The sequence below is a fragment of the Vanessa tameamea genome, chromosome 2, assembly GCF_037043105.1.
Source record: "Vanessa tameamea isolate UH-Manoa-2023 chromosome 2, ilVanTame1 primary haplotype, whole genome shotgun sequence".
NCBI lineage: Eukaryota > Metazoa > Arthropoda > Insecta > Lepidoptera > Nymphalidae > Vanessa > Vanessa tameamea.
Genome location: NC_087310.1, coordinates 4,385,874 through 4,412,045, shown reverse-complemented (window position 1 = coordinate 4,412,045; position 26,172 = coordinate 4,385,874). Strand labels below are relative to the sequence as shown.

General features: G+C 32.3%; 1 protein-coding gene across 1 annotated transcript in view; it reads left to right on the top strand.

The window, feature by feature from the left end:
- Positions 1 to 26,172, top strand: part of LOC113399758 (protein artichoke-like) — a 63,446-nt gene continuing 37,274 nt past the window's right edge. Inside the window, exon 1 of the mRNA XM_026638977.2 lies at positions 1 to 233. The gene's annotated coding sequence lies outside the window, so the exon portion shown is untranslated. The remainder of the gene's footprint in view (positions 234 to 26,172) is intronic.

Here is a 26,172-nt window from a genome sequence, read left to right as displayed (position 1 = left end):
ACTTGCGGGCGGAGTGCACGTCTCTCTGTTCCCTTTGCTTCAACATCGACGCACGTTCGTTCGTAATTAACATAAATGAAAAATAATTAATACAGTTCTAACTCTGTGTTCTGTGCCCGAACTGGATTTGGACGTGTCTGTGTCTCACGATTTCAGTGACTGAGTTATTATAATAAATTAAATTTAAAACGGTGGATGGGCTCTCGCTGAAAACTGAAGTTATTATCTTAAAGGTATGAGCATATATTAAGTATTGATGATAATTGATTGGTTATCGCGTTCCGTTTTATTTACTAAAAACGTATTTAAATTTTTATTACTATGTTATCTATAGTGCATTTAATTTATAGAAGGGGTCACTGTTATTCTTATCAAAGCTTTTAATGTCATCGAAACGTGTTTCTCAATACGCTTTATAAACACAATAAATATAACTAAATATGGGCATCAACAGAGATAAATAAAATAACTTAATTTTAATGTATTGTTTTGGGGTCATTTATTTAGAAAATATTATTAATACAGCATTTTTTACAATGTTTTATGTTAGTTATTTGTGACGTTAACGAAAAAAATAATGTTAGATTGTTTCTAAAATTACACCATATATTTAAGTGGTGTCACGATAAAATACTGTTATTTAATTTAACTAAACATACATCATATATGTTTATAAATAAGAATATAAATGACAAGCGACACTCGATACGTAGAAGGCATAAAAAGAAAATATTCATAGAGTTGTGCAATAAAGCGTTTCATGATTTATAAGACGTTGCTTGATCGGTCGTATCGCAAATGTGACATATAAAACATTTATTGGCGTATCTTTTTCATGTTGAAACATAACATAGACGGTCAGTGAGCGGCCGGTGAAGTGAGGCATGCGAGGAATTTCCACTATACGGACATTAGCCGACAGGAAAATTCGCTTTTCGACATAAGAAAAATTTATACATATATATATCTCTCGACGATATTATAGACAGGTGTTTATATTTTTACGATGACCTAAATAATATAGTATGTTTAATGTTTAACATATGAGAATTCTTTATATATTTTGTATTTTGTTATTATTATTGTTTTATTTTTAAACCAGATTATATTTACGTTATTTATATCGTTATTATTAATTTTGCCATAGATTATAATTTAAAAATAATATTAAAAAACTAGAGCAATTAAAATTAATTTAATATGTATTTAAAAGTAAACAGTATTAATGTTCATTCAGCCGTATTGTTAAATATTTTCATACTCCGAGCAAAGACTTGTTTTGTATATAACTGTGTACATCATTCAAGTTTATCGGGCAAAAAATTGTTAGAAGTCTTACATTATATTTAACGAGGAGGAACGATATATTTTAAACGAATTTTCTGCTACAATATCAAAGATATTCATACCCCTATTACGGTATGTTTTATTATATATATTATGTATTCTCAGATTGAAAGGGCGTATGTAAAAACGATATACTTTATTTACATAAAAGCAATGTAACTGATTATTGTCCTTTTAGATATATTTTTTGTCATGGTAAAATTAGTTAAGTATGGATTTCATTTACAATTTAAAACAGAATATAAACTTACTAGCTGTTAAAGCAGTATTGAATGGTTATATTACGAGATCTGAAAAACAGCATCAGTTTCTACCCAGAGAAACCGTCACGGAAGTCAGTAGTTACTCGTATTTATCGATCATATACATGGAAAAATAATATACAATTGTACTTACACAACTTGATTGAAAATCCACGAAAACAGGCTGACTTTATGATAAGCTTAAAATTTACAGAAGCACCGTTACACTAGCAGGAGTGATAATATTTCGTAGAACAAATAATTCCCAATTATTTATCAATCAGTTTTCTTCGCAGAATTAATAGTATTTATTATAATGTATTCAGATAATATTGAATTAAATGTAATATTTAGGAGTTAGTAACAGCCTGATAGTGTCACACTGCTGGGACTCTTCTCATTTTTTCATGGTTATGGATTGGAGCTTACACCACCACGCAGCTTCCACAGTTGGATATACTTTAGGTAGTTTCATCCGATTTCAGGTTTCTTCACGATGTTTTCCTTTACCACCGTGCACGCGATGAATACTAAACACAAATTAGCTACATGAAATTTCAATGTTGCTTGATTAAATTTGAACCCTTAATGATTGGTTAAGATTCATGTTATTACCACTGGGCCATATAGGTTCTAATATAATAATTTCAATAAATTATTAAATACATTCCTCGATATTTATACTGTAAGATGATATCAAATGAATTTACTTTATTTAATAGGCGCTTGGGACTGAGGTCTGTATACTGTTTCCACCAATTAGACGATACGCGGCGGTTTTCTTTGATGGCTGGCGGTAAGACGGTTATAAACAGTAAATTGATCGAACCAGATCCGGGACCGCCCTGAAGTCATTCCGAACCCATTGAACACTTCTTAAACGATAACGATAATCTCAATCAACAATGCACTCGAAATCACTAATTAGCGCTCGCGTAATTAAATCGATAGAATCTTAATAATAAATGAACCAATTAGGTGGCTTAGTATAATATTGATGAAGCCGAATACATGAATTATGTAAGCACGGCTCAATTAAGAAGAAATGTCAGAAACAGCTGGTTTCGTGTTATTTGTTTTTTCTCTCTTTCAGTCATAATCGATTTAACATTAGATAGAAGAAGACAGTATTTTTTAACTCAACACCACTAAACATTTATAGGTATTTTGGTACGTAATTCGTATTTTTTTGCTAACTTTATTTGGACGGTGAGTTTGAATAATTATAGCCACAGTGGGTAAATAATGTAGTATACGTCTTCTAACCGCATAGACATATCCGACAGACACTTACGAGCAAATGGCGGTAGATGTATTACTTCTTTAGCTTGTTAAAAAATTAAAAAATATATATATAAAAGTATTGCCATGTGACTAAAGAATTTTGAGATATTTAGAAGAGGTTAATTAAAAAAATGTGTGATTGGAGTTTGATGACTTGTTATATTTAAAATACCTTATTTATATAATTATTTCAAATAAATTGAAGGTTTTCCTGAAATGCCTAAAACTACTACAATTATGTTATTAAAGTTGTGTCGTTAGCTTTAAATTGTGAAACATAAGTATTGAAGTTATTTCGTCTTCAACCTCTTGTATTGGGGATCTTCAAGAAACTGCCTTATTTATTGTACTTAAAAGTTCGACATGAGATATAATTATATATTTACGTATACTAGTGTTCGCGGAATTGATTCAGACAATAACCATTATTCGAATTTTGAATTTTCATCTTTTTCTATTCTTATTTCCATTTTTTTTTTGATAACATATATGCTAAATAAAAATGCAAAGGTATTAAACTTTTATGCCTTAATCTATTTATAAATTGATCTTTAGATCGTTAAGACATTATTATTTTTTTACTTTTAGATAAACTTACATATAATAAAAACATTACATACAGTCTTATCTATACTAATATTATAAATGCATAAGCTACTGTGTTTGTCTGTCTGTGTAACTGTCTATTCATTCACTGCCAAACGTCTAAATCAAATTCGTTGATATTTGGTATGAAGAAAGATTGAACTCCAAGGAAGTAAATAGATGACTGACCTTTTAAAAATCGAGATATATATTAATAAAAAAGTATGCTGTCAATAAATAATTCATATAAAACAAAGTCACTTAATATAAGCACGTCGGAGTTTGACCTAACGCAGTTTCCGTGTAATCCTCATTCCGCGAAAAGGCGTTAAAAGTTCACCAACTCGAAACTTTCATCTTACATTCATAAACATTTTACTTTGCTAACTTCCGATCCCGCACACTTAATATTTCACATTCAAAACATTGGAAATGATTCACCTCGGAATATTCTATGAAACTAGTCAACGTTTCCAACTTTGTAAGTATTTAAATTTTGTGTTGATATTAATTTACCTCCTACTGAAAGTACCGTTATATTAAATAGTTAAAATTAGAAAATCGTTTTTATGTTTAGATTATTTGTGTGAGACTCAATAATATTTATATATACCTATATATTTATAAAAGCGAAATACCATTTACTGATTAATCACGAAATCTAAGAAACTATGACACCCACAAACTTGAAATTTCGCGGGTAGGTTCCTTATAGGGTGTAGTTTTTTTTTGTGAAACGGAGTTTGGAAGTTTGTGTTTTATAAATTTCGCGCGGGTAAAGCTGCAGGTTCAGCTAGTCGATATATATAATTCCTTCCAAAAATATCTAACAAATATCCGATCCGAACCATCCATTATTATTGTGATGAAATTTGTAAGTTATTCTACGCAGTCCCGTGAAGGTTCCTGACCCAAAAAAAAAACCGAATTTTTTCTTTGTATTATTGTTCTTCAATATAAATACTTTACATTGACGCTTAGTTTAACCGTGCGAAGCCAGGGGGAGTAGCTAGTATTAAATAAATAAACAAATATAAGCATTTTAAAATTAGTCGCATTATATAATCATGGCTAATTAGTAACCTCGTTTAAATTCTTAGTTTCATTATTATAACGTCTTTACAATAAAATTAAAGAAGTCTTAATAACGTACACAATAATTGCTCATTAAAATGTTAAAGTCAGAAATACACGCGTACGTGGCATCGGTTTTATAGTATTCCAAAGCGATGTTATGATGTTCCGTAGCTTTTATTCAAATAAACTGTCACTTATCAGTGAAATAACATCCTTTATTGACTAATTTTACAGCCGTTTATAGGAGTTTTACGTAACTTAATAGGTGCCTTAAGTGGTTATAAAATTTATAACAACTTTTGAAATTTTTCGGTTCGCTATTCGTCTTCATAAATAATAAACGACTAAATTGCTGTTGTTACATGATATTATTAAATTTTATATCTCGATCGTAGTTTTAAATAAAAAAAAGGTATATGTAATATTTATGACTCGAATACTTTGAGTGAAATAAAAAAAAACAAACTATTTAACGTTAAGAATATTTTTTTTTGATTTTTATAGGGTTGATATAATCAATAAAATTATAATTATTGATACGTAACATGAAAATAATAAATTGAATAATACTTACTCACAGCTTTGTCTGAGTTCTCTGTAACTGTGAAACTAAGTAACCTATTTTAATTTTGATAAGAACCAAATTCTACATAAAATTTACTAAGTACAGTCAGAATCAGAATATCCATTTCTAATTTATACACTCACATAATAGATTTTTGTATTATGTTTGCGATATTATGTTGCGTCCATTCATATATAATTTAATATATACACTTTTGTGTAGTGAATGTTTTATTGGTGGTAAACAAAGAGAGTTCGTGTAGAGGATTGACAGCCAGGTGCAATTCTATCAAAACGAATCATAAGGTATTACAGTCGCGATACCCTTTGACATGAGTATGTATTACGCTCACTAGAGAGTCCCAGCCTTAAATATGCTATGTATACTATAGTAAAGAATACATTTTTTAAGGCGGAAATAATAAGAAACGATTAGAACTCGAGTATAAAATACTAAATTAAGTGATTCATTTGATCGGATGTCTATTATATAATATTTTCTTGGTTATGAAATGTTACATATGAAAAATATATCTACTAGTATATAAGTATATGTATAAAAATTTGAGAGCAATATAAATACTATATAAGCATCAATAAATTGTAATTTCAATCGGGTAACCCTAATTAATAATATAATAAATAATATTTATCAGAAAAAGTCAATTAGTTTAATTGTTATACTTTTACGTTATAAATTAAGATTTTAAGATGTTGATATTATTCTACATACTTGATGGTGGGGATAGCACTAGTGGACCCACTCATCAGATATTCTACCGCCAAACAGAAGTGATTAGTATACCTAGTTGTTTTCCGGCTTGAAGGGTGAGTGAGGTAATAACTACAAGCACAAGATAGATAACATCTTAGTTTCCTAGGTTGGGCATTGTTGATGTAAGGAATGATTCATACTTCTTACAGCACCATTGTTTATGAGCGTTCGTGAACCCAGTGGCCTAATTACACGTCCGCATAAATATATAAAAAAAAAGAAAAATTCGACTAAAAAAACAGTTACAAGAACGGTATACGAAGTCAATACTAGCGCCAATTAAATATAATTATAAAACAATTAAAGCAATCAAGGAACGATACTAAGAAAGAAGATACTAACTGAATACATCAATGAAGAAAATATCGCATAAGTACTTAATTATATAGACGAATATGTACGTCGGTCGGTGTATAGTATTAGCATATGATGGACGTATGGACATAAGTACAGGCGGTGTGAATAAGTTATTAACACATGTCTAGTCAGTTTTGTAGACTGTTTTCCGCAAACTATTATAACTTGGTAGTCGTTATATATAAAAAAAAGGGGTTAATTTTTATTGTCATTAGATTAACACATTTTTGCACTCGCTTATTTGAATATTCGGTCATATTTCTTAAAATGGTGCGTATAATTGTAAAATTTAAAGTATTTTTAGCATTAGTAGCCTGTAAATTTCCCACTGCTGGGCTAAAGGCCTCCTCTCCCTTTGAGGAGAAGGTTTTGAGCAAATTCCGCCACGCTGCTCCAATGCGGGTTGGCGGAATACACATGTGGCAGAATTTCGTTGAAATTAGACACATGCAAGTTTCCTCACGATGTTTTCCTTCACCGCCGAGCACGATTATATACATGCCGAGATGAATTATAAACACAAATTAGCACATGAAAATTCAGTGGTGCCTGCCTGGATTTGAACCCGAAATCATGGGCCATCTCGGCTCTTTAAAGCACAATTATAAGGCTATTTAAAGTACAACATTTATATTCATAACGCGTTTAATATTATACATACGTATGTATTTATTTTGACAAGGATGAATACAATGTGAATTAAACTAAAGAATTTAAAAGAAATGGTCATCCGAAGATACACAGATCGCAGCACTCATCCAATATTTAAACTCGTGTCGATGTTAACGTTATAAATCCAACGAACTGCACGGGTTCCGTATAAAATAATAATTTTAAGGCTCACATACGAGCACCCTCTTCAAAATTAATTATAATTAACTTCGGCAAATAGGGGCAAATGAAGACAAAACATTATTATTATTACGATTCAAAATCATTTCACTTGAAAAATTAGGAGCGTATTATTTTTAGGTAGTGAAATATATTTTTATGTTTAAATAAAAAGTAAATACTTGTTCGTAAGTGGAAAAAGTTTCATCTTAACTTAAAGAGAATGTTTTAACGTTTTCGGAAGAATTTCATCCGACACATAGAGATTTTTATAAAATTTATCTTGATGTCAAAACTAAGCCGTATTCGGATTTGAACTCATGCATTTGGTTAAGATCCAAGTGTGTTTTCTCTGCGCTTTAGGAGCTTGTTATGATACAAAGAGCTTATATTTATTCCATATTTACATTTTGTGACGATTTCGTTACGGATACAGCATTGATTGTGAAGTAAATCCTACAAAAAGTAATTCATATTTGTTTTATATAAGTATTGTATTTTTTATAGTTATATGTATGTGTGCGACTGTCACACTGTTAAACGCACACGTTTAAGCGCGTCTATTTTTGTCATTTCAGTCTTTCATGAGAAAAAATATTCACTTTGAATATTTATAACTTTCGTGCATAGAATACATATTTATATAGTAAAATAAAAATTCATGAAAAAAAACATATTGACTAAACTATACGTTTATATTATTTATACGATTTATATATTTTGGCGTTTTATATTTTATATTTTTTCTAAACATCAGCAGATCATCGCTGGACTTTAAGCTTGTCGTCTTCTTGGAAGTCGTGACCCACATTGACATTTATTTTTTTCATTTTAAAATAATACATACATAATCTATAATATATAATACTATATTATATACTAAACCTGACTTAAACATTTCAAGTTCATAAAAGTATATTTATCAAATGAATAAAAATATGAATCCACAAAAATATTTATAACACGTCCAACTATGAATACATAGAATCAGTCTATTGTTTTTCGATAGAATAACCATTGAACACCCCTTTATCTCAGCCGGTAACGACCAATACATCAGGGCTAAGGGTGCACGATCAATATTCAATATCCGGACAGAATTTGCCTCTTCCGTCTACGGATACACCGACTACAATAGCTTGATAGGTTCTCGTAATGTTTGTCGATTAATACGGTTAGTATGGTGGTTTCAAGTAAATAAAGAAAACGTATTAACGATTTAATTGATTTGTTATTTAAATAGATGAGCGTCATAACTTTAATATCTGTCTGGTGATTTTAATCGTTTTATTATTAAATTTGAATTAAACTAACAGTCGGTTTAATCCAAACATTACTAATCTTTGTATAATGTTATTTATTTTTACAATTTAAATGAAAAAAATGTTAAAAAAAAATTTTATAATTTTTAATCAAATGATATATTTTTTATATAAAGTAACATTGGTCACGATTGGAAACTCATTTCTAAAAAAAAACTCAAACTCATTTCTATGTAAGCAACATTTCTGAATGTATATACTATATGTATATACGTGTATGTATCGTATGATTAAAGAGATTACAAAAAAAAATACCGATCGTATTTGTACTGACTTAAAGTTGTTTTTTTTTCTAGTATATCAAGATTGTGATTAATAATATAAAGGAAGATATTCTTACAGATCCAATTTAAAAAGTAACAAATAATATTCATAATAAAAAGTTCGGAAAAACGGTCTTATTTAACCAATCCCACAAAGACAACCTTAACGTCTGAGTAAGATTTTGAAAATAGAACAAGATTGATGAAAAATTTATATCTCAAGAAAGAGCCAATATGTAGTGCATAGAATACGTGAATTAATCAAATTGCAGGTTTCCATTACCATTGAGTTTTTAAGTATAATTTATATTATAAGTAATATCTTGAGTGAAGGTGCAATTGTCGGATTGAATTCTGTCATATGTATATTCGTCAGGTAGTTTGTCAAGCATGGTAGAATAACCTCCGAATCTTTTCTCAAGAAAGAGAGATAGCTCTTGGATTGTTACATACATAATATGATTTATAAATCAGGCTAAAATATACCCCAATTTCCTATTCAGATAATAATGACTTATAATATATTGATTTGTAATAAGAGATAGGATACACGCACATTTTTTAAAGTGATGCTCTTAAAGTGAAGATATAACTTAATATTACAACTTAAAATGCTTAATGAGGAAAATACGTACTTTCCAATTTTCTTATAAATTTAAACTACATCGCACACCGAACAACTTCTCGGGTCGACATTAAGTAGGTACACACGCGCTGAAACTTCAAAACACTATTCCTCTAAATATTCTTCGTCGTCTAATAAACAAAATTATAAGTTAGAGCTCCTTTAAAACTACAAGACTAAACTTAGTAATTAAAATTTCGCTAACTTTATTATTGTTTACTCGTGACACGATTCTACGGCGCCAAAATATATAACTATACTTTTAAATAACACTTCATTGTCGTTCGGGCTTCATCTGAATTGCATACCGTATAGATATTAATGTACAAAAGCCGAGATGGTCTAGTGATAATAAGTAGATCATATCCTAAGATCGTTGGTTCAATTCATGGTACATATAATTGAGCTTTTATCGGAGTATCATTACATGTTTGGTGGTCAAGGAAAATATTTTGAGATATTCTGTATCTGTGACAAAATACTACTGGATCTCTATGCACCAACATGCTATAGAATCGTGTGAAGAAATAAATTCCAAACGTGATCTTGTCACGCGACTCTATATTTTAAAGAGAGGACCTTTGCCCCACAGTTTCGTACGAGATATTTCTTATTTAGGTAACTATTATTAAAAAAATATTTGGCTTGGTATATGCAAAATAAATAATATATTTAAATTCTCATAGAAATATTAGCTTCAACATAAATTTATCTAAAATTATTATTTATTTTATTAAAACAAATAAATCGAAGCATACTTATTGTAAACATGTTTGAAATCGATAATTTTAACGTTACACAAAGATTAATAATAGTGCCTGTTTTTGTCAGAGATTTTTTGTACTGATGATTTATCTCCGATTACTTATACGCAATAGAGGATATATTAAAATAAATAAGACGTAAAAAAACTGTATGCACCTTGAAACTGTAATCTACTTGTTTGATGTTTTTACTTGACAATGGAAAGATAAATAATATTATCATTATTTAAACTCATACTCGTTTAAGTAAATTAAATGCAAAACAGTAACCGAATATTATGATTATATAGATTATGGTTAACCAATTCATGTTGCAGTTAGTTCAAACGTAGGAACGTTCCTGTTTTCTCACATATCATTAGCTAATTCATGTTGAATTCACTAGAATTGCTTGCATGTCTGATCTTATCCGTCGAGATACTCGTTAAGACGCCTTGCTAGTTGGTTAAGTTGTTAGCTGGGAAATTCTACTAGTTCCTAGATAGATTTTCGATTCGCATGCAATTACGTTTAATTTACGTTCAGCGTTTTATTAACTATGCTTAAAGTATTTATGTAGTTTTTAAAGATGCAATTGTATTAAATCTCAATACGCTGATAACAAATGATTCAAATGATCAATTATAAAATATCTTTTAAAGAATCTGATCTCGACTTTGGTTAACTATCATGGCGAGTTCGTTGTCCTTCGCATCTCACGGCCCGTCCGACCGCGTCGCAGGTGCAACGCGTACACCTGCCGACCCGCCAACTTACAATAAAATGCGATTCCACACTACCCTGACTGAAACAATGCGTCATCTCGCTCACGCGTCCGAGACTAAGAGAGATAGCATCACAATCACGACCGACATTAACTCAATATACGGCGGACGGAACGCGGGCGATGGAATATCAGTTTTTACCGGTGCAAAAACTATCGGAATTTGAAGTCTGGGTCGGCAGCTGTAATCACCCGCCCGGGACTTACTCTTAAAACAATATCTTCTCTTTATATTTCATCGGACAGGTGTAATTTATGGCTCTCAACCGTCTCGCTCTGGCGTAGTTTTGATTTTTAACTCTCCTGCATTGCCGTGAGCGTTATTCTCGTTCTCGCAGTTTTATTTTACTTCTGTCTGGCGTCCGTCTTGCACTTGCTATTTGTTTAAGAGTTTAAATTGGTTTTTCTTTTTCACTTTATTTCAGATCGATATGTGGTATTTAACACGCGATTAGATTACCGTTACTTCATTTTAAAAACAAGATTAACTATTGTTTAATAAAATAACAATCAACTGAGCTTGTATAAACATTAAACGATTTTAAATTCATTTAAATTGATCTAAAAATTCAATTATTAACTACATGTGATGGACAATACAACAGTCAAAAAAACAGTTAAACTATTGTTGAAATACGAGGCAGTCGAACGGATTGCGATATCAAAACATCAAATCAATATAGAAGCGTGTCTAAATCTCCATTCACAGAATAGCGGACCGCTTTTGTATTTAAAACTTTTTATGCTTCTATGCCTTTTGTTTTTTTCACCATTGCTCTATTTACAATAAATAACGGTAGTTCGAAATGATAAACATTAATTTATCTCCATTAATTATATACGCAGTGATAGGTAACCTACTTTTTAAAAAATAAACATCTGATCATAAAGATATTTAATGGGAATATTTGAAAAGTTAAGACGGATAACAAGTTATGAAAAGTCACGCCGCGGTTAGTTGAACAATAAGTCTTAATTAAAACCTTCACGATCAGACGTATGCCGGCGTTCATACCTTATAATGATTTAATCATAAGAGGAACCGGAATACTTAATCAATAATTAAATGGAGGCAAGGTTCAGACGAGAAACGAGAAACCAAAGAATTTGCAGGTGTAACTTGATAAATTTGAAATGAGTGCGGGCTTAGCATCGCCGTGTACTACGAAAGAGTAGATTAAAATAAATGGTGCCATAGGGACGAAAGACCACGTAATTTCTTAGTTTTAACCCCTTTACCGAGTTTATAATATGTTAAATGTAAAAATATATACACTCAAAAATATATCTTATTATTTATTGAACTAATAAGAATGTTATTGTAAATGTTTGTTACGTATATAGGAAATTTATAGCTTGTAATACTGACAATAGGCTGATATCTTAAACTGCTATGCACCGATCTACTCGTGTATTCGTTTTGCTTTTATCGCGTTCTTGTTGGTCTAGACGTAATATTTCCACAGAAACAATAATAGTTACAGACATATCACATAATTTCGAATTCCTATGTCGTGTTTTGATGTAGATTCTACTTAAGCGTTCTGTATGAAATTGCATTGTTTCTTTTTTGTCTTTTCCTATTACTTAATTGATCACTTTGATTTATTAATCAATATTTCGAACAAAAAAGATAGATTCCCATAAATAAATAGTATTTAGTTATGGAATTTTTTTTCATCACAGCACCACAACGTACTTGCGTTCATATATCTTTAACTGGTACTCGTTTTCTCTGTGAACAAATCAAATAAAAAGCTCTTACTTTAAAGGCAAATGTGAGTTTATTAAAACAAAACATCACCACACTCATTTTCAATTCCGGAGAGGGAGCGCAGCGGCACTTCTTACATTAGCATTCACATTTACGGGGCGCCCGCGTGCGGTAGGTGTGTTTAATTTGAATTATCTGACTGACAGAATGTCTAAGCAACGCAAGGGAAAAAATTAAACAATAAAGCATTTAAAAAAGTTTCTATTACAAGGAACTCTCTGGCGGACGAGGAATATTAAAATGGCTACGTTATTATTTTCAAAGCGACCGCAACATGAATCGCGAATATTAACTCTTGACTCATTCCTGATTAAAAGACGCGATTTCGGACAGGATGAGTGATGCGCGTGATTTACTAGAATAATGATGTTTTTTTAATATGGGCGGATATTATGACTTCGTGATGGGAAGCCTTCTCGTGCTGATGCATACAAATTAAGGCACGCATTTAAAATCAAATAAAATATCTATTTAATCGAGAATTGATTATTCAGCTGTGATTTATAATGCTTGATTCGATGTAATCGCCTACACTTTGCCGCTTTTGAGCTCGAACAAGACTAAGGGCTGAGTGTAGCTGAGTATTTTGAATTGTCCTCCATTACAGTGTCGTCGTACCAATAAATTTCCTGTCCAAGTTTTTATTTGTTAGAATAATTATGAAATTGTCAGACATTTTATGCGTTATTACAAAATTAATGTTATTATGATAAATAAGATGTTTATTTTTTTTGTGGATTTAGAATATAAAACTAATATATAACTACCTATCCACTAGTTAAAGACTATAACTTACCCAAGTCCGTCAATAATTCTTCGAAATTACAATTACTTACATTGTAAGTCTCTCATTTATGGAACCATTAAACGAAGTGCTTTAAGTGACGTCTTAGTGTGTAGCTGTGACTGACAGTTTGCACCTTGCAGCGTTGCTAATCCAGCTTGGAACGCTCATCTAAATATAGAAGTACCACGAGATGATTGCAGTCTAACGAGTTTTGCGGTCAGCTTGCCCCTACTGCGGTTACAAGATTTTTTTTCACATACATGACGCTCCAGTTATAGATCTCTTGTAATTTAATATTTGCCCTTCTAATCTTACTTGGTACTTATCCGTGAGTGACTTGGTATGAGATATGATTAATTTACAAAAATGCAGCGTTTTCCTTACTCTCTGAAAATCACAGCACATTTATCTTTCTCGGCATTAACGCGCGAAAATCGCGCCGTTCTTCTGTCGCCATAAATCATTACCATCAAACAATTCTCTTCACGACAACGTCGCCTTCCATCGGACGCTTTCAATCTGGCTTCCTTTATTTCGTTACGATAATTCCTTCGTCTACAATTTCGTCGTTCATCCATAGAACTCTACAAATAAATAACATTGAAGCGAATGTCTGTGATATTGAAATAACTGCCTATTTTCAAACTAGTACAGATATTATAAAAGTTATCAATTTTTTTTTTTCGTGATTCCAGTATATAATATAAATTAAACGCCGTTAAAGCGACGGGGCACAGATATTCTCTAAATAGATAGATACAACATGAAATTGGCAATAAATTGTGATTAAAAAATATTGTTCGAAAAGGCTAGTTAACAATAGGCAATGATAGAGATGTTTCTCGTTATGAAGATGTTCACTTGGAGTTTTTGTTAGGTTTAACAATACGTATTATTTGGCTATGAGCGTACGCTGCCCACACGCCTCTGCTAATGGCGAGGATTGTATAAAGACGTAAAAAGGAATGGCTCAGTTTGTAAAGGGCCAATAATAAGTTCTCATGCGGCTGTAAAGGGGCCATTGTTGAGATTTTTTTTTCAGCTTATCGTGGCTTTGTATAATGGGGTAGGTGTCAATCGTGGCGGGCAGGCAGGTGTACCGTCCGGCCGACCGAGGGATAAAAATGGTCATAATTTAATTCTGCAGCTGCCCGTCAAGCGACGTTCGCTTCGAGCTCGCATTGCTTCTTCCTTTTATAATAACGAATTCCAGAAAAATTTTAACCGACAGTCATTATTTTTAATATTTCATTCGGTTACGCTCTACGTGAGTTGTAATTAGATGGTATTTTCTGGCGTAACGCCGAATTAGCCGTCTCGTATATGTTATGATTGTATAATAGCTCCGAAAATGAACACCGACAAGAGTTTCAAATTGAGTACAGCTGGACTCATTATTTCATTACAATTATAGTACATTCAATGTATATATCCATTAATACTTTAAATATATCGATAATATATATACAAATGAAATTGTTATGATCTCTTTAAACAATTCAATTCATAAACCTATAGCTATGTTAAGTAGCTCCTTGATCAATATAGAATAATTAATCTCAATTAAGACGCTTCAATAATATAAATTCAGCGCAACACGAAATACGTGCAATATTCCACCCGTTAAGAATTTATTTTCCTATTGAAATTGTTTTAATATCAGTATGAAGAAAATTTCTAAGAGGCGTGTGGCTCGAAGCATCCAACGTTAATCTCCTTTGAATAAAACATAAGATGTTCGATAACGTTCTATTAGGGTTAAGGCATATTTAATATAGCTTACTACTAGGAGTATGGGGCGCTTGCCACGGCTTCGACGTAATCTCGACGCACGCGCGCCTAATGTCGAAGGCTTCCATCAAACGCTTAATTAAATCCAAATAAAAAGACGCTTTATGGAAAAGGGAATTATAATGAGATAATAATATAATCCCTTTTCAATTTTAATGATTAATTTAATTATTATTAGTCATGCTTAAGGCGGCTCAAGTATTAAATTACAATTTTGCCTCGAGCGTAACTGGATCGAAATGGATGCAATTTTTGAGGAACATATCGGATTTAACTCAACACTAACATTACGATTCAACAGTGCTTTTATAAGCCTAGTTGAATAAAGTATATTTTGATTTTTACTTGGTACATTGACTTTGTAAAGGTATTTGTATAATACAAGATTACATATCTAAACTGAATAATAAGTATCATTACTAAGCTTAGTTCCTAAATTCAGATGTAATCAAAGAATGTATGCATTTGAATGCAACGCGACGTATTCGATAGTTTATCTTGAATAATTATGCGTTAGTTTTTTTAAATAGGATATTAAATATTAATATATGGGAGACATCGTTCGCACAATCTCGTCGTTTCAATTAACCCGCCCACGTAACACATAAACCTCCGATCTCGTAGTATTGCCCGATCAATTTGCTTTATCTCTACGTACCTACTTCTTATCATAAAATAAAATATTTACAGCACAATAAAAGTCGTCCCGAAATAATAAACCTCATAACTGGATAATGAAAGTTGGGACGCCAGTGCGATAGCTTGATATGTGCTTGGACCTTTTTGTCGTTAGATTTCTAATTTGATGCCGGCGACCGCCGCGTACTTTAATACTTTTAGGTGTATTTGTTGAGGGGCGTGTGGGTGTCGTAATAAACAAGTTAGATGCTAATTTGATAGATGATATTACGGAGTTTGTTTTGTTTATTTTGTTAATTATTTTTGAATCATAAAACGTACAGCTTCATTACGCAGAGTGATAATGAAATATTATTGAATATACTAAATGAATGAACTAAATAATATTATTTTGAAATTATAACGAACTAAATATAAAATGGTTCGCTTCCGTATCGAAGTATTCTTATTGTGGTACAGTAGGCAGACCAAGTCACGATCCGAGTGGGCGGTGCAGCCCCGAGCCTGAGGGTGGCCTACAATTCTCTAATACGCTTTGTTTGCCCAACATTTCCTGCACTGTAGCCAACTTTGAAAGTTTAAATCATTTACTATATAAGAAACAATAAGCAGCCATCAAAACATCCCACGTACATTCCTTTCATTGTGTAATTAGACATTATAATGCCACGTCAGACTGTCACTTCCATTCTGTAGAACGTTTAACGCCTGTCTTATTATATTACGTGGGATTTGGGCTAATTTCTATATTCATTTCAGACAGGAATCATTCATATGAAAGAATATTCGACTGGCACGACTAACCGTCTCAACTAAATAAATTATCCACACGTTTATCTAATATTGATTTAAAAGATAAGTATGCTTATTTAAGGAATAAAACAAATGCCTTTGTGTTATTTATTTGTGATCGTTCTAATTATTCATTTAAACACGGTAATCGTAAACATATTTAAAATTCAATATTTATTCAAATAATCTCATTCATAATAGGCTGCATTAATAAAAATGATTTAACCGGATCCGCTGCTAAAGAGGGAGTTATTGTGTTAGTCTTTGAAAATTGTATGTTAATACGTGGACACCTGCTGAATATATTTGAGGACAGTTTTCCATAAAGCAAAACTGGTTATGAATTTGAACTCTATTCGAATAGCAATAAGAACTGCAGATAAACGTTAGAATAAGTAGTATTGTATGGCAGAGGCATGTTTGAACGTTCGCCGAGTGCACTCGTCTATGTAAACTTATTAATATAAGCAGACCATTGCCACGAGGTGTTATGTAAATTGATAGATGAATATATGACAGGCAAACGATTATCGGATTACATCCATTTAAATAAGTGTTTATGGTATTATTATTTGTAAGGCGATTATCGACGACATTGTACTTTTTTTTTTAATAAAAAAAAAAAAAATTTCAATCGTCATTGGAAGACGTGTTGTTCGGTTAAACAAATACATACGAAAACATTGTGTACTTATGTATCAACGATCAAAATTTAAATAAGAATTAAATTATACCGAAAAACCAACGGTTGTTCGGTCCAATACAAATTGAGCAACGATCGAATATATTTTTACCATACATAATCGAATAAAATACAATCATTATCTTGCAATGAAGCCTACAATCTTGTTAAGTAGTAACTACGTAATGATATTGAGAGGATTCTTTTATCTCATTCTCGCATCTACGGGTATATCAAAGCACTATGTGATTATCGTTGTACAAGAAAAGAGTTTTAACTTATCTCGCTGACAGTATCACTAATCATCTTAAAGAATGTCCGGGTAACGTTTCGTAATCATCACTACACGAATTATTAGCCATACTGTATAACATATATCGACTATGTGGGATAAAATATTTAATTTTATTAATGAAAATAGTTTATCTATTCAACGCTTGAATATGTATACGTAATTACGTCTAGATAAAGCTATTCTGTGAGAACAGACTCTTCACTCACCGCAGGACACGATCGTGTAACATAAATACCAATTATAACGTTTAAATCGGTTTACAACATTACGAGTAACAAGTGAAGTACGTTCTCCATTCTCTTCAAAATAGCACTGCAGCTATTAGAGGCAACTTTAGAAGTATTCTTGTAACGTATATTCAAAACACTTAAGTTATATGTACCATTAAACCATATAATTCTGTTCAGTATTATCGTAAGTATTATATACAGATGATATAAATTTGATTTGGTTGATTTTTTTTTTCTTGGTCGTCAATGTCCACAGGCATTATTGCCGTAAGAAAAATGTATACATACTTATACTAATCCTTAAAACGCCAGTGCGCTACTAAGTATGGGCATTGAGATGTTAAGACCGCCGTGTCTGTAGTTACACTGGCATACTTACCCTTCAAACTGGAACGTAACAATACTAAATATTACTGCTTGGCGGTTGAATATAGGTAGTACCTACCCAGACGAACTCACCACAGAGTTAATTTGACAGAATATTGTTATTAAATGTTTAAAATATATGTATGATTGATGAAAAAGAAAGTACTAGATATATTCGTCCAACCGTTTATTTGAATAGTTTGAAATGGAGTAAGCTAGTGTAATTATACAAATGACGTCATAACATAGATTATAATATTGCCAGCGCAAGTTTTAACTATAACGAATTTATCGTAAAAAGTCAATGACTTAAGCATGATAGTCTTTGTTTGAGGTCTCAATAAAAAATAAATAATGAGACTGTATAAAGTGTTAGTCGTGAGGTTTTGTAGGAATTATATTAACTTATTGTATGCGTTAGAAATACAAAGTAGCCTTGGGTGTATATGTGTGACTATGTTTGAGAATGATATTAAAATTATTAGTCTTTTAAATAACCGAGTTATTTTAAAATCAAAAAGATTCTTCATTCGAATAGACTCTTATTAGTAATTTTGATTGTCGCTACAGGATACATTTAAAGCTTCCAGTACACAATGTCGATTGTACCGAGAAGTACTAAAAAGAGGTTATATTATTGAAACTGTATCATTGTGCGTATTTATAGGATACAGTTTTTCTGTATATGTGTGAGCTCTTAAAGAACAAATAATATACTGTTTTTGACGAAAGAAATGTCCTTTTCGACACTTGTATTATCCCGATCGCCGTGGGCTACAGGATATCAACTTAACGTACGATAGAGCCAAATGTCTAAGAATAAAAAACAAAACAGGTTACTTGGTGTTATTATTCAAGAATGTCAGTTCTGTAATTCACGAAGAAATGATACCATAGCATAATCAGATTAAAATATAATGAGAGGGATAAAGAGAGAATGAAAAAAGGTTTTATTGCACACAAAAAATAAATACATAAATCCTATACAGTTCAAGTCAGCTCAGTCAAATAATGAATTGTCTAATTTCATTGATTTAATACTGCCCGTAACTGGAACATTGAACCTTTAATTATAGACATTGATAGTACCGACAGACAAAGGTATCTCAGCAGATCTATTCTAATATACTTATTATGTATAATTTACATTAGCAGCCTGTAAATTTCCCACTAATGGGCTAAGGCCTCCTCTCCCTTTGAGCAGAAGGTTTGGAGCATATTCCACCACGCTGCTCCAATGCGGATTGGTGGAATACACATGTGGTGCATGTGTCTAATTTCGTTGAAATGCAGTGGTGCCTGCCTTGAACCAGCAAACATCGGTTAAGATGCACACGTTCTAACCACTGGACCATCTCGGCTCTCATCTCGGCTCTATTATGTATAATAGTTCTGTGTAATATTATCTATATGAACGTAATTGTGAAATGTTAGAAAGTAATATGTCACATCAACTATAATAATTAATTAACTGTATTGTTTAAGGGATACGTGTCAAAATCGTGGATCACTGGAATACGATGGGATTTTTTACAGAGCACTACTAATTCGGAGGAATAATTAGTTACTATAAATGTGAAAGTGAGTTTGTCCGTTCGTCTGTCTATGACGCTTTCACGGCCAAAATGAACCGAATGGAAGTATAATTATTTTTTAACTTGATGACCGACCCTTGAAACGTGCGTGAAGTCGCTGTTAATAACTAGTATTATTTAAACCGAATTATAATATGAAATATCATTAAATTGTAGATAAAAATATTGCAGAATGCGATATTTTAAATGATTAATATGTAGTCTAGTGATCCTTTGATGAAACTAAGATTGAATTCCGGAATATGAAATCAATTTTGAAATTAAAGAGATTCTATTAAGACAATAAAAAAAAAAACCTCCAATCAAATCAACTAGCGGTGACTTCTCGTATATAAATAAATAATAATCGACCAATCCCGTCGGATCTATAAATGATGAGTTTCATTTCAGATAAGATCATATCCTACATCACGAATGATTGATGGGTCCTATTCTAAATTACTTAGTAATTCTATTACCACTGCTGTTTTGTTTTATTGTACAATTATCATCGTATTAGCATACTCTGGTATTCATTGAGTATTTTTTTTTTGATTCTTAATACATAAGAGTATCATCAGATAAGCGAGGCTTAAGTGCTTTGGTGTATTAAGATGATTTTGATATAGATTTTTTAATATGTATTTTATATCAATACTATTATTATCAATGCGTAAGTGACTCTGGCTGATGCTCTTTCGTGGCCAAACTACTTAAACGAATTCGATAAAGTTTGGTAGGAAGCAAGCTTGAACACCAAGGAATGACATAGATTATTTTTATGCCTACCGCCTGATATCTGACTGGGTGACATCCAGTGCATTTTGAAAGGTTGTGGGAACCCGGATAGGCACGACTTAATTTTCAAGTATTTAATTTTGGTTTATAATCCTACTCGTGCTATGCAGTGCAGGAAAACATCGTGAGGAAACCTGCATGTCTGGTGAAAATCTGCCAGGTGTGTATCTACTCATAATAAAAACTACGTAAGTTGCGTCTGATGTTCTATGGGTTTTAATAATAATTTATAATAAACGTAAAATGAACGAACTAAACGATCAATATGTTATGTTGTTCACTCAACAATGCTTAATACCAGCGAGGAATGACTGAGCACAAACAGTGGATCTCTTGCATGATTAGAATAACTATTGTCTATAACTTTCAATGTTTTATGATAAAGTGTACCTTGACTCGTTTTGTAAAGAATACATTACAAGTAACATCGCTTAGTTAAAAGATTAACATAAAAAAACATAACCTATATTTATATAGTGCATTGTAATGAAGGCTTCGCTTATATTGTTCATTGGAAGGCAGACATTATGATTTTTGTATATAGTTGACAACTATCTCGATTTCATACGGTTATAATAAATAATTTATCTAGAGATCATTTTAACCTTTGAGAGATAAGCACGTCAAGAATAAAACGATTTAGTAGATACAGGCAGAATTTCACCCGATCCTTAAGTAAATTTCCTTACAATTCTCCAACACCGAGCATAAAATGACTAGTTATAAATACATAAAAACTCAGCTTATTTGGATTTGCACCCGTAATCTTGGGTAAAAAGTCGTTTCCAAGCCACTGAACCATCATGCCTTAAAAAGTTCAAAAACAAAACGCAATTAATATTTAAAACTCATTTGTATTAACGTACGTACAAAACGACAATGGTATATGGTATATCATAGCTTATACGCCAAAAGAATCGAGAGACCGTCCCGAAATTCGAGCCTCTTACTAATGATCGTAATGACTTAAATAGCCACTTACATCTTGCAGCCTCACAATAAAAAAATAATTAATGAATACTCGCAACACAGACGTGTTTAATATTTAAAGGTCCCGTGTAGTTTTACGTTAGTAATGACATGTTAATGTCTCAAAATTCAGCAAAGGAAACTCTTCAGAAAAATATTTGAATCTAAGTCCACCACGCGACTCTTATGGATGTTGTTAAATGTGATTATACTATTAGAATATGTATATATCTCGGTAGAATGTCGAACTAAAAAGTTACTAAAACAAACGAGTTAAGTTTATTATTTTGGTGGGCGAGACTGCTACGCTTGACACTTGCCAAACTTCATACAACCTTAATAGTGTAAATAGTGGCCAACTGAATATAAATAATCAAAGGTATATAATTCTATATATGGAGGCTCATTTAGGATGGTTCCCTTCACTAACAAAATGTAAACTAAGCCTACGAACTTAAGTTAAGATCCGAGCATCCATTCTAGTGAGCCATATCGGCTCCGTATCGTTAAGCGTAATTATATATCGTGAACGTGAGTTGTATCTTATTACTTTTTCTGTAAATTTAAATAATCAAATCACAACCTACTCTAATTTATTCACATATCTTGTTGTGTTGAATACATGAATAAACACATTAAAATATAAAACCTGCTTTCGCGTTTGTTTTACGTAGACTCATCCCTAGCAACCTTAGGCTAAGGAAAGAAAAAAAAATATATCTACATTGAATATCGAAACGGGACCACACACTCGTTCGCCTGCGCACTTCTCTTGTTAGTCTAATGATATGCACATTTATTTCAACATCTAGTCGTATCAGTATGGATATGGAATATTATGTGTGGATAAGGTTGTCACGTCGTCACACGTAATAGATAAAACCTAACCGGACAGACCAGCCAGATTGGCCGGATATATGGGTAAAAAGGCCAAAAATTATTGAAGATTTTGTATTATAAAATCATTTTTTTCTGATTATTACCATAAATCTTGTTAAATTCTATTTATAAATCCTAACAAAAGCCGGACACCGTTTATTTTGGCCGGACACGCCAAAATCAAAAAGCCTATGTCCGACTTTATCCGGACGCCTGGCAACCCTATGTGTGTGTTATCCACTCACACCGTTGTTTGCCACACACGACCCTAAAGCCTAATTTGTACTATGGAATGCATAATTAATATTTTTCACTGCAGTTTACACTTAGAAGTATATTGTATTCCATAATATTATTATATAATTTGATATCCAGAGATATTGTATTTATTATATCCCGCAGTGAAAAGTCGGCTATAATTTTTTATATTAATCTTCAATCAAACAATCAAAATAAACTTTACTCGCGCTCTTACTAGAACTAATATCATACAATGAGATTATTAAATATACGCTACGTTCGCTTCGGGATGTAGGTTTTACCGAAAAATAAGAATAAAATTAAGTTGTTATATTAATAAATACATTACATACATTACATTAGCAGTCTGTAAATTTCCCACTGCTGGGCTAAGGCCTCCTCTCCCTTTGAGGAGAAGGTTTGGAGCATATTCTACCGCGCTGCTCCAATGCGGGTTGGTGGAATACACATGTTTCCTCACGACGTTTTCCTTCACCGCCGATCACGAGATGAATTATAAACACAAATTAAGCACATGAAAATTCAGTGGTGCCTGGGTTTGAACCGGAAATCATCGGTTAAGATGCATGCGTTCTAACCACTGAGCCATCTCGGCTCTATATGTAAATACACTAAGGTTTAATTTTTTCGGCTTAAAAATGCCTTATGTTTAATGATCGTCTGTATGTATTACATTGTATTCAGTAATAAGTCTCAGTTATTCATGTTTTTCGAGATATCAATATTTACGGATATTTAATGTGGGAACGGATATTTTTTTTCAGTGATAATTTTTTTTAATTAGTATCAAATACACTCACATATATTTTCTAAAGTTTCAAGTCTGATATCAGTTTATTAACTGATTTGTATGCAAAGTGTAGTTTGCTATGAAATAGTTTGCCTATTAGTAGTTTCGTAGAAGCATCCCCTTTCTTTGAATGCAGGCCAAATTATTGTGTAAACTGGCTCGGTGCCCGCTAAGGAAATCTTGTTTTCCATATAATAGTAATATAATGTCGTCATTTTTCATAAAACTCGGCATAACTATAAATCTAGCATCTATTGTTGCGCTGGCTGAAGCTTCCAGAGCGAATATAGTTTGGTTTATAAAATAAACTAATATTATGAAAATTTTCTTTTCAAACTCAAACGAAGTTCTGTCAAAGATTTTGTTACTTAACAGTGATTTAATTCAGGCCTCTAGTCCTTTGAAGATTCGTGCGGCAAATTTTCATTCGACACGTGCACTTCCTCGCGATGTTTTTTCGACGTAAAGGCAAAATTTATTGTAAACAGAAATTAACCAAAAAAAAACAGCTTTCTCGGGTTTGAACCCGCAATCTTCGGTTAAGATTCACTTGTTATAATATGTGCCGTCACGACTCTCCCTCACGCTAAATAACATTGACAATGATATTTCCAGTCATCTCGGCTAGATTTATGTTAGCGACATGTATTTACATAAAACAAACCGGTAAAAGCTCATGTTAAACAATAATAATTTCTGTATGGGTCCTCTACACCTCCGACCAGACCCTGAATCTCGTTGAAAATATTATTCAAATATAATCTTTAATGCTTATACCTTACAAATCAAAGTCGCATGATATATTTATCCCTACGATACTAATATGGACGTTACATGAATCGCATTGTGGGGTGGCGAACAAGTATCCGTTCTCTAATCTGCATATGGACGTTCCTGTCTAACACACCATCTTATATAGTTAATTCGTGCACGCAATTCTACGTCCTATATACAATGGAGTACGGTCCAATTACGCTTGAATAAGAAAAAGTAAAATAAAGTATTCACTTTTAATTATCCGGCCTCAAACTAAGTCCGTATGCATAAATAAAGTCAGTACAGAATTTCATTAACAGAGCCATTATTTTTTTTCCACCAGTCGACGTTATTGTCCGAATGATATAATATTTTACGGTCGCTGTTTGTAATACAGTTTTCAGTATACAATGTTTGCAAATAAAGACGTCGGCCTTTGCATTATTATTTACGGTGAATGCTCTTAGAATTGCAATAAAAACATCATCATTTCTAGTTATGAAGCGTGATGGATGATTCTGTCCAGGTAAAGCGGGCGTTTAATATATTTTCGTTTTTATTAGAAAAAAAATCAACCCGAACACAAACAGTTCTTTTATTCGGAACAATGGACTCCAAAACTGGCGAAGCGAACTCGAATCAGTTACGGCTGTTTAACATTCTTAATCGGTATTTTTTATACGGTATCAATAGTCGTTAATAACAATTTCATCTCATTAATAATCAGTGGAGCGACGGAGGATGCTTTTACGCGCTTAAAAGGTTCCTACTCGTATTATTTTCGAATGGTAACGTGCACATTAATATCTTTTAATGTTTTCATTCCGGTCGAATAATGCTTCGTGACATAAAAAGGGGGTTCTAATTGTCATGGCGTGTGTTTAATTAATATATATCCCCTACTGATTAATTCTTTTGGCAACGATAATCAAATAATATATTGCTTGTAATGTTCAACTTTTTTTGACTCAAGTTTATCTTTACTAATATTATTAGGCTGAAAAGTTTGAACGTGTTAATATCAGAATTAAGATAGTTAAGAGAGCCGAGATGGCCCAGTGGTTAGAACGCGTGCATCTTAACCGATGATTTCGGGTTCAAGCCCAGGCAGGCACCACTGAATTTACATGTGCTTAATTTGTTTATAATTCATCTCGTGCTCGGCGGTGAAGGAAAACATCGTGAGGAAACCTGCATGTGTCTAATTTCAACGAAATTCTGCCACATGTGTATTCCACCAACCCGCATTGGAGCAGCGTGGTGGAATATGCTCCATACCTTCTCCTCAACGGGAGAGGAGGCCTTAGCCCAGCAGTGGGAAATTTACAGGCTGATTATGTTATGTTTTTATGTTATGTTAATATCAGAATTAACCCGTTTAATTTGAATATTAGGATTGCATTGGATAGCTTATTTATTGTAAGGGTATACTTTATAACATCATGGTATGACTAGACGAATTCGGAGCTATAGCATTTAACTCGAATGAAACCACGCAGAGCAGCTGGTAAAAAATAAATTTCAAATTTATATGCGCAACTTCTAATGAAATGAATTCATTGATATTCAGGTTAAACATAAAACGAAGCGAGGTATGTTATTAAATAATTATTACGCTACATCATTTAATTGGAAGCTTAAACGTAAAAAAATCTACCTCTAGAACTCTTCACCGTTAGTTCACGTTTCATTGCACCAATAGAAAATTTCGTCAGAATTCATACTATAATTCAACCTTTTAAATTTTTCTGCATTCATGATTCTATACCGCTAATTTATTTCGACATCCGCACTACCGCAGACTCGTTTAGCGTAGAAAAATTAAGTAATTCATTCAGCATAAAAGGGTAGACTGTATTTGACGTAAAAAAGCGGGGTATGAAGCCGTCATTCGAAATAGACGCGCATGACTGGGTCCCAACGGGCGGCTGCCTCGTTCAACCGCTCGACGCATTCTTATTCCGATGTTTAGATAAACATTAATAGGTAC